Source organism: Staurois parvus, unplaced genomic scaffold, assembly GCF_062004578.1.
Source record: "Staurois parvus isolate SC_StPar_1 unplaced genomic scaffold, SC_StPar_1.0 ptg000051l, whole genome shotgun sequence".
NCBI lineage: Eukaryota > Metazoa > Chordata > Amphibia > Anura > Ranidae > Staurois > Staurois parvus.
Window position 1 is genome coordinate 5,579,645 of NW_028317847.1, and position 12,857 is coordinate 5,592,501.

The window sequence follows — 12,857 nt, forward strand, 5'->3', positions numbered from 1 at the left end:
GAGTTTGGGATGGAGGAACTTGATTGTCCTGCACAGAGTCCTGACTTCAACCTGATAGAACACATTTCAGATAAATTAGAAGCAGAGACTGGAGTAGCCAGGACTTCTCATCCAACATCAGTGCCTGACCTCACAAATGCGCATTTGGAAGAATGGTCAAACATTCCCATAGACACCCTCCTAAACCTTGCGGACAGCTTTCCCAGAAGAGTTGAAGCTGTTATAGCTGCATAGGGCGGGTCAACTCAATATTGAACCCTACGGATTAAGACTGGGATCCCATGAAAGTTCATGTGCATATAAAGGCAGGCGTCCCATAAACTTTAGTAAACTTTATGCTAATAGGACTAATAGAATGAATGGCAATATCAGATTATTGTATTTGTAATTGTTTGCCCAGTGAATACGTGTTACTATCATACAAACTGCTGTTCTAAGATACAAAGGCTGGCAATAATAAAATTAAATGATATAGTATATAAGGGCATGAAGTATCCCGAGGGAAAAGCAGTGTATGCAGGTGTCATAGTTTAGAAAAAAATGTTTGTGTAATAAACCAATCAGTTTCCCCCACATCATAGTAAATGACAGAAAATTATTGTATCAGGGGAAAATTAAACTGCCTAAGTGGATGAATTGAAAGGTCAAGGTTATGGATACATGGATGCTCTCACATGCATGGAAGACAGGTATGTGCATATATAGGATGGACATACAGTATGTGCTGTATGTGTGGAGTATTGTATCCTTGATCACACGGTGAAAGGTAGAACTCTTTTGGACTTGTCATCTGTTTCTGGGATCCAAGAAACACTTCTTTTTTCTGGACAATAACTGAATTTGCTGAAAAGATTGCATTCTACACATCCTTTTCCCATTACACATTGCATACTGTATATATTACATCATGTATTAAGGAATCATGATTGTAAAAAAATGTGAAAATAAAAAAACTAATAAAAATGTGGTTAGACTTCTCACGGGAGAGCGAAGGAAAAGACATCCATCCTCCTAGAACATTAGCAAAAAACTAAGGCATTCTGGTAGTATGATGGGTTATTCTGGGCTATCCCAAAATTTTTTTGTTTGCCAATGTCTAATCCTCCTGTAGGTGACAGTATAACTTGAAAATGGAGACTTCTTGTGATTCTCAATGGTCAAGAAAGAAATAAAATAAAAATAGTGCAGAGCTAAAGTGATGATTCAGTTAAAGGGAGGTAAAAACAATAAATAGTAAAATTAGATGTAAATATATATGAGCTCACTTCAAAAATTCAAATAAAGACTAATTGTCAGTTTAGCGCTGAGGCAAACAAAATAAAATAAATAAAGTATATATGTGCAAAGCTCACAATTAATAATGCGCAAAGATCATAAAATCTATAAATAAAGAATGAATACAACATATAGTTCGTATTAGTGACTGAAAATATACGATTATCAAGGACAAATACCTCATGTCAGTGACTAAATAGTGCCCATAGAGTCCCAAAAGCTTCAAATCGGTGCTTGTGCTGTGATAACAAAAGAAATGCGCACTCATCAGACGCGCAATATTAATGTGTGTTATATATAATATCCTGGTGTCATCAAGGTAGTCATCTGGGCCAGTAGGAAAGGCTCCCTCTCAAGGTGGATGGATCCCGGGACTTTAAATGCTGATGTTCCAGGTGCGTCCAGAGTTACCTTTAAGGGATAGGTGGGTGACGCTCACAAGCAGGGGCGGACTGACAACTCATGGGGCCCCCGGGCAATAGGGGATCATGGGGCCCCTGTGTCCTTGCCCAAACTCAAAAAAGCCTATGCAAAAGGTACCAAGGGCATCTCATGAGGCCCCCTACTGACCTCGGGCCCTCGGGCAGTGCCCGAGTTTCCAAATGGTCAGTCCGCCCCTGCTCACAAGGGTTAACTGGAGGCTCCCTCTCTGGAGGCAATGGACTGGTACTGGGCGTCTAAAAATTAATACTCCCCAAACAGGGTCTTTCTTCTTAATTGCTGTCACACTGTTCTTAACAGCTGTCACATGACCCAGCTCTTTCCCAGTCTGTCTGCAGGGAAACAGTGGCAGGAGGTGCTTCCAGTCTTCTGCTTCTCCAATGCCGTCAGATGGAAAGAGATACAGTTTGGTGCTTCTCTCATGTAGAGAATCATGACACTTCATGACAGCCTGCTTGCTAGACCTCCATTACCCTTGGTAATCACTTGATGTCTTCATACCCCAATGTGCCTACTGACCCAAGCTAGCAACCACATGTGTGCCGTTTACTTGTTTACACCTCTTTAATAGCTTGAGACCAGGCATAGGCAAAGTTCCAAAGCTTAACTCAAAGCTCTAGTTCCTAACTCAGGCTTCTGGCTGCCCCAGCATACCTTCACAGGCAAAAGCCCATCCATGTAAAGTCCTTTGTGGTAGCAGTCCATTATGTGGCAGTTCACCAGGAAGTCGGTGTCTTGTGGGACTACATGGCTCAGCAGTCCATCAGCAGTTTCCTATGCAGGCTTCTCTCCCTTTGGGTGGGTGGTTGCTGGCTGAACGGATTACATATTCTGCTGTCAGTCTCTGCTTCTCCCCATGTGGCTGGAGCTCTCTTGGCAGAGCCTCTCTCCATTTATGAGCACAGGGAGGGGGGTAGTGGCCAGCAGAAAGTTTGCAAACTGCATTAACCCCTTCCCTCCTGGCTAGGGCAGCCAGCTGTCTCACTAGCCAGTATTTCAACCTGCTTACATGCCTTTCACAGTGAACATTTTCCAACACTCTGGACATGAACAAAGACCCACACCTGTGTGAGTTCTCTGGTGTACAATCAAGTTTCCTTTTTCCCTAAAACACTTCCCACACTTTGAGCATAATAACACCTCTATAACTTCTTTGGTGTCTAAGAAATCTTAAAGGTCTGATTTCATAGTGAAGGATTTACTGCACTTTGAACTTGAATAGGGATGCTCACCTGTGTGTGTTCTCCAGTGTAAACGTAAGTTACATTTTGTAGTAAAACTGTGAACATGAAGAAAGACCTAAACCTGTGTGAGTTCTCTGGTGTCTAAGGAGGTCTCCTTTCCTAGTGACCCTAGGTGCACACCTAAACATTTTCTGTCACGTTTTGCAGAAATGCAGTACAGTCCATTTATTATAAATAAATTTCCGTGCTCAAATGTCACAACTAAGGCAACCATATACGTGATAATATAAATAAGTCCAAATGTGAAAATAGTCCCAGTATATTGAACCATACAGTAGATCACCACGTGTCTTCAATATGATTAGTGCTCCACCACCAGAAAATGGTAGGACTCTTACCAGAACATATGGTCCCTTATACAAGGGTCAAACACATGAGATTATACCCACTGAATACCTCAAAATTGGAGGAAGTTACATCATGGTACTGCGTGTAGATGTCCAATGCACAAGCTCCAACTGACGTGTCTCGTCACATATGATGTCACCTGGGGCGTGGAAACTCCTCAGATGATGTCATATGTGACGAAACACGTCGGGTGAAGCTTGTGCATTGGATGTCTACACGCTGCTTTCTAACACCAGAAAGTGTACCTGTTCTTGGGATATGAGAATACTCTCTACACAACGCTGATCTGCTTATCTGAATGTGAGTGCAATACTTTATGTCAATAAACGTGTTTTATGTGATGGTTGCCCCTTTGTCTTTCTCTGCATGGTCATAATGAGAGGTATAATCATGAGATTAGGAATTGAGCAGAATTGAAGGCGATATTTCCATCCAGTACCATGATCTCCAATTCTGAGGGATTCGGTGGATATATTCTCATGCATTTGTGACTCTTGTATAAGGGTCCATATGTTCTGGTAAGATACCTACCATTTTCTGGTGGTGGAGCACTAATCATATTGAAGACACGTGGTGACCTACTGCATGGTTCAATATATTGGGACTATTTTCACATTTGGAGCTATTTATATTATCATTTATATGGTTGTCTTAGTTGTGACATTTGAGCGTGGCAATTTATTTATATTTGTATATAATTGACCTGATTGTCTTGCCAGCAGCTTTTTTCATTGATTCACTATTTGCGCAGCTTTTTTTGTTTCTTTTAGTACAGTCCATTTAACATGATTTCCTATGGGACAGGTTTACATCTCGGTGCGTTTTTCAGAAAGGGTCAGGGACTTTTTTTTAATGCAAAGCTGTGTTTTTGGTTCTATAGACAATGGGAACACTGCAGAAAAGCATGCATTTTTGTTGCGTTTGTGATACGGTTTTGATGTGTTTTGCGTTTAAAATGCCTAGCAACAAGAAAAAGAAAAAAGAAAAAAAAAACATAAACACACATAAAAAATGCAGCAAAAACGAAAGTGCAAAAACGCAAACCACAATGCTGAAATGCCTCCAACGCAACTTGCATAGGTGTGCACCTAGACTGAAGGATTTCCAACACTCTGAACTTAAATAAGGGCTTTCACCCTTGTGACTTCTCTGGTGTCCAAAGACGTCTCCTTTCTTAGGGAAGGATTTCCAACACTCTGAACTTAAATAAGGACTTTCACCCTTGTGACTTCTCTGGTGTCTAAAGACGTCTCCTTTCTTAGTGAAGGATTTCCAACACTGAACTTAAATAAGGACTTTCACCCTTGTGACTTCTCTGGTGTCTAAGAAGGTCTCCTTTATAGTGAAGAATTTCCTGCACTCTGAACATGAAAAGGCACACTGGTATGGGATCTTTGATGTCGAAGAAGTTTAGATTTCTGCATTTGGGTATTTGTATACCATGAACAGTAGCTGCACCTCTTATTTTTTTCCATAATATTTTCCTTGAGTGCAAATGCAAAATTGCAATAGAGAATGTTTAGTACAATAAACAAAAGGTTAATAGTGTCAGAAAATCAAATAAAAAAAGTGTGATAGTGACAAATCCCTCACCAGACATCTTGGCATAACACAGCAGTACAAGCCAGTCTGGATAAACATCTTGTTTGTATGGCAAAGTAAAAATAAGCAAGGGAATATACATCTACCTATACTAAGTCGCTTCCAACATAACACTCACTAAGGCCTCAGCCAGGTGCTGCGAAGAGCAACCTTATATTATCCATAATCAAAGCCCACATCAAAGGAAAAAAAATGCAAACGGAATACCATGTTCAAGCCAAGACCATTACGATTTTGTCCCACTTTGCACTTGTTAATGGAATTTATGCCACCAATAAATGTTGGTAAGGACCGCAAATAAAAGAAGAAAAAAAAGAAAGTGAAGGACAATGTCAACAGCCACTGTCCATTGCACACTAATAAAAATAATAATAGTAAACAATCCATAGATCAATATTGCCCCATGTAAGCACCTCATTCACGTTTATAGATGGTGCCAGTAAAATCTCCATGGTAAATCATACAAGCTTCCTATGCTCTAACAGATAACCTCTACTCATAGGTCACCTGGGGGGGGGGGTAAGGAAGCACTGTCAGCCTCATTTACGATCTATCAAAAAGAGGGCAAAAAAAGGGAAATAGGTAAGAAAGACAAAAATAAAGGGGTTAAGGAAAAGAGATAGAGAAAAAAAAAAGGGTGGGGGGAGAGACAGGTGGGAAAAGGAGGTGGAGAGGGGAGGGAATAAGCTATGGAAAGCAAGGGATAAGAGCAATAAAATGGGGAAAAAAGAAGCTCCAGAATAAAGTGAAAAAATTCCAATAACAAAGCCCTGTGAATCTTTCTTTCAGGGTATTACATGGGCTCTGACAGGTCGAGTAAAAGACTGTCACAAATAATTAGGAAAGGACCCTACCAAACACATCAGACATAGAATGTTCGTAGTTAAGTGGCTGAGCAGGAAGTTGACATCAGAATAAGTCTTCGTATGTTTGAAGTGGATCCAGCAAGGCCAAGTTGTGTAGTAAGATGAGTACTAGGATGAAGATGACTACTTTTATTTGCATGCTTGTAAAAAAGTTTAGAAAGAAGAATGTATTTCCAGTGGAAGTGGCAGCCCAACCTCTCCAGTAAAGTTGGTCTCGCATGGGACAAAGCTACAAAAGAAGAGAGGGACTGACTGCGCTTGGGTTGTCTCCAGAGACCGAATTTCTGTCATCAGCCTGTCCACTGAAGCCTGTCTGGCTTTTTTCAACTTGGTGGAAAGCGCTATGCAATGTCCACAGAAAACACATTTATGCGCCAGCCACTGAATCATTGCAGAGATGTCTCCAGGGGTGGACTGACCATTTGGAAACTTGGGCACTGCCCGAGGGCCCGGGGTCAGAAGGGGGCCCCATGAGACACCCCTGGTACCTTTTTTGCATAGGCTTTTTTGAGTTTGGGCAAGGACACAGGGGCCCCATGATCCCCTATTGCCCGTGAGCCCCATGAATTGTCAGTTCGCCCTGGATGTCTCTTTTACATGCTGCTGAACTGCAACAAGATCAGCAGAATCTCCTAGTAGAGAGGGGTATAATCCTTGCGTGTGAGAAAATGTGTCCACCAAGTATCAAGAAAAAAAGAGAAGCCAGCTCAAGCTAAATTTGTTTGAGTGCCCTATAAGATATTGCAATTACAACTGTGGAAGAATCCAGTGGAGGATTCAAGGGGATGTTTAGGTCTCCCAGTACCAGTATTCCAATACATACCTTGTACCTACAGAAGAAAAATGATGCTATTAATTTTTTTCCTTTCAACGTTTCTGACCGGGTCTATTCATACCAGGTGACATGAACGGCAGCCTGCTTTACATCATGACATCCTTATAGAGATCTCTGGGTCCTTCTAAACACTCCCAGTCCTCCATGGCAAAAAAGCTAGTGACGTCCTGACACCTTATAGGAACCTGACACAAAAAATGATACAGAAACCAACCAGAAACATCCTTTGTCTGTTACTGGATAAAGTCCCATGTTTCCCAGCTCAGCTCACCTTGCCCCTCAGCAGCTCAGTGTACTTCTTGGTGACTTCTAGAATCTTCTGCCTATTTTTCTCAAGAGTCAGAATGGGAAGTAGAGGTATAGTAATGGGGCTCTGTCTTCCCCTATTTGTGTTACTCTCAGTAGATGTCTTCATAACTAGAGCATAGTACTGTGATTGTTACAGGATTATCGGTATGACAAAGATGCAGCCTGCAGTGTCTGTATCAAGAGGAGAACAGAAACACATGTGGCTCACTTGCTCATTCCAAGTTTAATGTGTCAAACAGAAATGGATCTCATTATACAGATAAATACTTTCTTTATAGTGGCAGCGCAAGCCACATGGAAAAGCACGTCAATTTGTGTTAGAGAGTTACCATTACTAAAATAAAGGATACTAAACAGAGAAAGCGAATACATAGTTACAGTACATAGCTAGTCTGGCTGAAAAAAGACAAAAGTTCATCCAGTTCAACCATTAAAAAAAAAAAGGTAAAATCTTACACCCACAGTTGATCCAGAGGAAGGCAAAAAACCCAGCAAAGCATGATCCAATTTGCTCCTGCAGGGAAACAAATTCCTTCCTGATCCCCCGAGAGGCAATCGGATATTCCCTGGATCAACTTTACCTATAAATGTTAGTATCCAGTTATATTCTGTGTATCTAAGAAACAATCCAGGACTTTTTTAAAGCAATCCACTGAGCTGGCCAGAACCAACTCTTGAGGGAGTCTATTCCACATTTTCACAGCTCACTGTGAAGAAACTTTTCCATGTTTGGAGATTAAATTTCTTTTCCTCCAGACGTAAAGAGTGCCACCTTGTTCTTTGTGATGACCTCAGGGTGAATAACTCTACACCGAGTTCACTATATGAACCCCTGATGTATTTATAAATGTTGATCATATCCCCCCTTATGTATTATAGATGTTGATCATATCCCCCCTTAATCTCCTCTTCTCAATAGAGAATAAATTCAGTAAATGTCAGAACAGATACAAAACTGAACAAAGTTAGTATAAATCAAGGGTGACTAACCTGTATTAAGAGGAGAACAGAAACATGTGGCTCACTTGCTCATTCCAAGTTTAATGTGAGCTTAATGCGGTTGTTAGTCTCCTAAAGTCATAAATCATTAGAGCTCCCTCTAGCTTCTGCCTAGTAGTAGCATTACTGGAAAGTTTATTCATTTACTTGCTAAATTATATAAAATGCATATAATAATATAGGAATCTCTCCAGTTACCTGTGTTTTATCAACGGAGATAAGGCTAATGTCATATGGCCCTCCCAAAATCCGCCTAAGTTCTCTTGCCAACTCTGTGTTATATTAATCGAAATTAGAGCAATGTCATGTGATCAGTAGGCAGATGATCTCCAGGGTCAGGTTTAGTATCTCCTCAGTTATGGGACTTTGGTCCTTATCCATCTTCACCACATTGGTGATGTGATCTGTACAGGAAATATACAAGTAATACCAATAACTATCTGCACAATTACGTCAATAGTTCATAATGCTTGTTAGACTAAATTACAGATATTTTTTTATCAGTTTAACAGAAAGAAAACCAGAGATAAAGCTGAACTCCTGCCAGAAGATATTATTTTAGGTATAGAAATAGTAGAAAAGGGTCAGAACAACTGTTGACTTTTCAGTTCTTTGTCTCTAGAGTGGAGATTTCCCTCCCTTCTTGTCCAGGTGACAGGTGTCAGAAAGAACAGTCTGTTAAGGACATCACAGAACTGAAGAAGGTATTTAATACATTTGCCTTCTGCTTGTCCCCAGTCACCCACTCTAGATTATTTTGTAAAGGGCCTACATTCTCAGACCTGACCTTTTTACTATTAATACACTACTCAAAAAAATTAAAGTAACACTTTGAAAACACATCAGATCTCAATGGGGAAAAATATCATGCTGGATATATATACTGATATGGACTGGGTAATGTGTTAGGAACATAAGGATGCCCCATTGTTTGATGGAAATGAAAACCAACCTACAGAAGACTGAATTCAAAGACACCCCAAAAATCAAAGTGAAAAAATGATGCAGCAGGCTAGTCCATTTTGCTGAAATGTTATTGCAGTAACTCAGTATGGTTCTCAGTAGTTTATATGGCTCCCATGTGCTTGTATGCATGCCTGACAATTTCGGGGCATACTCCTAATACCCATACTCCAAATACATCCTGGCGGATGGTGTCCTGGGGTATTTCCTCCCAGATCTGGACCAGGGCATCACTGAGCTCTTGGACAACCCGGAAGAATCGGATGGACCAAAACATGACATCCCAGAGGTGTTCTATTGGATTTAGGTCAGATAAACGTGGGGGCCACTCAATGGTATCAATTCCTTCATCCTCAAGGAACTGCCTGCATACACTGGCCACATGAGGCCGGGCATTATCATGTACCAGGAGGAAACCAGGACCCACTGCACCAGCGTAGGGTCTGACAATGGGTCCAGGGATTTCATCCCAATACCTAATGGCAGTCAGGGTGCCATTGTCTAGCCTGTAGTGATTTGTGTGTCCCTACATGGATATACTTCCCCAGACCCTCACTGACCCACCACCAACACTGTCATGCTGAGTAATGTTACAGACAACATAACATTCTACAAGGCTTCTCCAGACCCTTTCACATATGTCACATGTGCTCAGGGTGAATCTGCTCTCATCTGTGGAAAGCACAGGGTGTCAGTGGCGGACCTGCCAATTCTGGTGTTCAGTGGCAAATGCCAGTCTAGCTCTATGGTGCCGGGCAGTGAGCACAGGGCCCACTAGAGGACGTCGGGCCTCAGGCCACCCTCATGAAGTCTGTTTCTGATTGTTTGGTCAGAGACATTCACACCAGTGGCCTACTGGAAGTCATTTTGTAGGGCTCTGGCAGTGCTCATCATGTTCCTCCTTGCACAAAGGAGCAGATACTGTTCCTGTTGATGTGTTAAGGACCTTCTAAAGCCCTGTCCAGCTCTCCTAGAGTAACTGCCTGTCTCTTGGAATCTCCTCCATGATCTTGAGACTGTGCTGGGAGACACAGCAAACCTTCTGGCAATGGTACATATTGATGTGCCATCCTGGATGAGTTGGATTGCCTGTGCAATCTCTGTATTATTATTATTATTATTATTATTAATAATAATAATAAACAGGATTTATATATCCCCAATTGCAGCGCTTTACAAAATGAAGGTAGACATTGCAGTTACAATACAATTTGGTACAAGAGGAAACAAAGGGCCCTGCTCATTAGAGCTTACAATCTAGGAGGGTCCAGATATCGCCTCATGCTACCAGTAGTGACACTGACCCTGGATAAATGCAAAACTAGTGAAAAACAGTCAGAAAATATGATTAGGGAAAAAAATGTTAGTGGCCTCCACATGTAAAACCAATCCTGTTTTGGGGGTCATCTCACTGTTGCCCATCTAGTGCACCTGTTGTTAATTTCATTAACATCAAAGCAGCTGAAACTGATTAACAACCCCCTCTGCTACTCACTTGTTAGATCAGTTTGTCCTGCTATCTTTTGCAATCTGTCATTCGTTTTCAATTTTTCAGACCTTGATTTCTTTTTTACTTATTCTATTGCATTCTTTGTAATATTTAAACCATAATAGTGTTCCTTCATTTTTAACTTTTTTAACTTTGGCCATAAGCCACATAGGTTTTATTTTTACCCTTTTAAACTTGTTGCTCGTGGCAATATATTTTGCAGTGTGTTGGCATACATTCTTTTTGAAGAACTCCCATTTCTGTTCAGTGTTTATGGATGCCAATATTCCCTCCCAGTCTAAGTCTTGGAGAGTAGCCCTCAACCTTGGAAAATTTGCTCTTTTAAAGTTGATCGATTTAATCTTTCCTGTATGTGCTTGTTTTTTTACAGCTGACATTCAATTAAATCATGTTATGCTCACTGCTACCCAGATGTTCTTTTATATGAACATTAATAATACACTCTTCATGATTTGAGATTACCTGGTCCAGTAGAGCATCATTCCTAGTTGGGTCCTCTATGAACTGTACCATGAAATTGTCTTGTAATAGGTTTATAAATGTTTGCCCTTTACCTGTTCCTGCAGTGCCATTACAATTTACGGGTAGTTAAAATCCCCCATTATTATCACTGTCCCAGCCCTTGCAGCCCTTTCCATATGTGCAAGGAGCTGAGTCTCCACCTCCTCATTAACACTGGGAAGCCTATAACAAACTCCAATTGCCACCATTGTAGTACGCACCCCCATGTGCAGTTCCACCCATAATGCTTCAGCCTCATCACACTCTCCATTAACCAGATCCTCCTTAACGCCCATTTTGAGATCACGTCTCACATAAAATCAAACACCACCACCTTTCCTTTTTACCCTGTCTTTCTGAAAGAGAACATAGCCAAGAATATCAACAGCCCAGTCAAGTAAAGAATGAAGCCAAGATTCATCAATACCAAGTAAATCATAGTTCTCTTTGTGCATTAAAGCTTCTAACTCACCTATTTTGCTTGGCAGACTTTTGGCATTGATGAACAAACACTTGAATTCATTGTCACGTTTTGCACACGTATTTTACATGTTTATTGTGGTTTAGCAATACCATTAGAGACCTGCTCTATTGGTGCTGGAAGGAATGGACCAAAAAAGTGTGGAATGTAAATCATGCAAAGTGATATTCTGGCATTTCCTGCAACTGGGAAAGCGCTTTTTTATCTTAGTGAAAGCCCCAAGTCCCATACTAGCGACCAGGGAATAGGGAGGCTATGAATTGCCTTTCAGAGGGTGACTAAGCAGCAGCTTTAAAGTGTTCAAGAGGTGATTCTGCTGCCTCATAGATGCCTGTTTTGTGGGAGGTTTTTTGCCATCTTTTCTTTACTGTTTGATGAAAATAATCAGGCCAAGCAAGCTAAGCATGTGGCTCATGGTGTGGTCCTGTCAACTCAATAAGCCATGTAACATTTGCCGTAGCCATGAGCCAACACATGTGTGCAGCCCCCTCCAACTATATGTTAGGTTTTATTTGGGTGGCAGTCTGTTCTTAAAAGAGACCTGGCAGAGAATCTACAAGACTTGGTAGATAGCCATGGATATCAGACTTGTGCAGAAAGGCTGTGGGTCTCCACCTGTCCCCTTAGACCCATGGCATGTCACACTGAATGTTGGGCCTACATCATTAACACCTAGACAGAGATTCAGGAAGCAAAATAATAGAGACATTAAAAAAGGACCCACTTGTTTAGGATGTAGGGGGATGAGGCAGGGGAGAAGGAGTGCATGAGTGAAGGTCTGCTTTCACGTTGACCCCTACCCTTAAAGTGACCCTATCAACTTAAAATACCAAGAATAAAGTTTCACCGTGTGCTGTTGTTCCATCCCCCGATACCTATGAGGCATTATAGTTGCTTCGTTGTTAGCGCTTTTGCCTTGTAGCATTGGAGTCCTTGGTTTGGTTGGTTGCCAGGACACTATCTACATAGAGTTTGCATAGTCTCCCAGTGCTTGGGTGGGTTTTCCTCAGGGTACACCGGTTTCCCCCCACACTCCAAAGACATGCTTCTATTTCATTTTTCCCCTGTATAAATTCAAGGCCTGGATCGTTTCTTAGATACACAGAATATAACTGGATACTAACATTTATAGGTAAAGTTGATCCAGGGAATATCCAATTGCCTCTCGGGGATCAGGAAGGAAAATTGTGTTCCCAGCAGGAGCAAATTGGATAGTGATTTGCTGGGGGGGGGGGGGGTTGCCTTCCTCTGGATCAACTCTGGGTATAGAATTATAACTTTTTTTTTTGGGTCTATGATTGAACTGGATGGACTTTTGTTTTTTTCAGCCAGACTAACTATGTAAATTGGTTCTAATACGTGTGCATAAAACTAGGTAAATGCTTATAATAAATAGACGTGATAGTGATGTAGAATTTGGAGGGTTAGAACCTCTGTCTTCTTCTTACTGTTATCTGCACGGTCACTGGGACAGGACGTTGGG

The 12,857-nt window shown here is 41.3% G+C and overlaps 1 long non-coding RNA gene across 1 annotated transcript in view; it reads right to left on the minus strand.

Annotated features, from left to right (window-relative positions):
- Window positions 1-7,124: 7,124 nt before the first annotated feature.
- Window positions 7,125-12,857, minus strand: part of LOC149470204 (uncharacterized) — a 30,683-nt gene continuing 24,950 nt past the window's right edge. The window contains exon 3 of the long non-coding RNA XR_016310203.1: window positions 7,125-8,323. This is a non-coding gene — a long non-coding RNA (uncharacterized LOC149470204). The remainder of the gene's footprint in view (window positions 8,324-12,857) is intronic.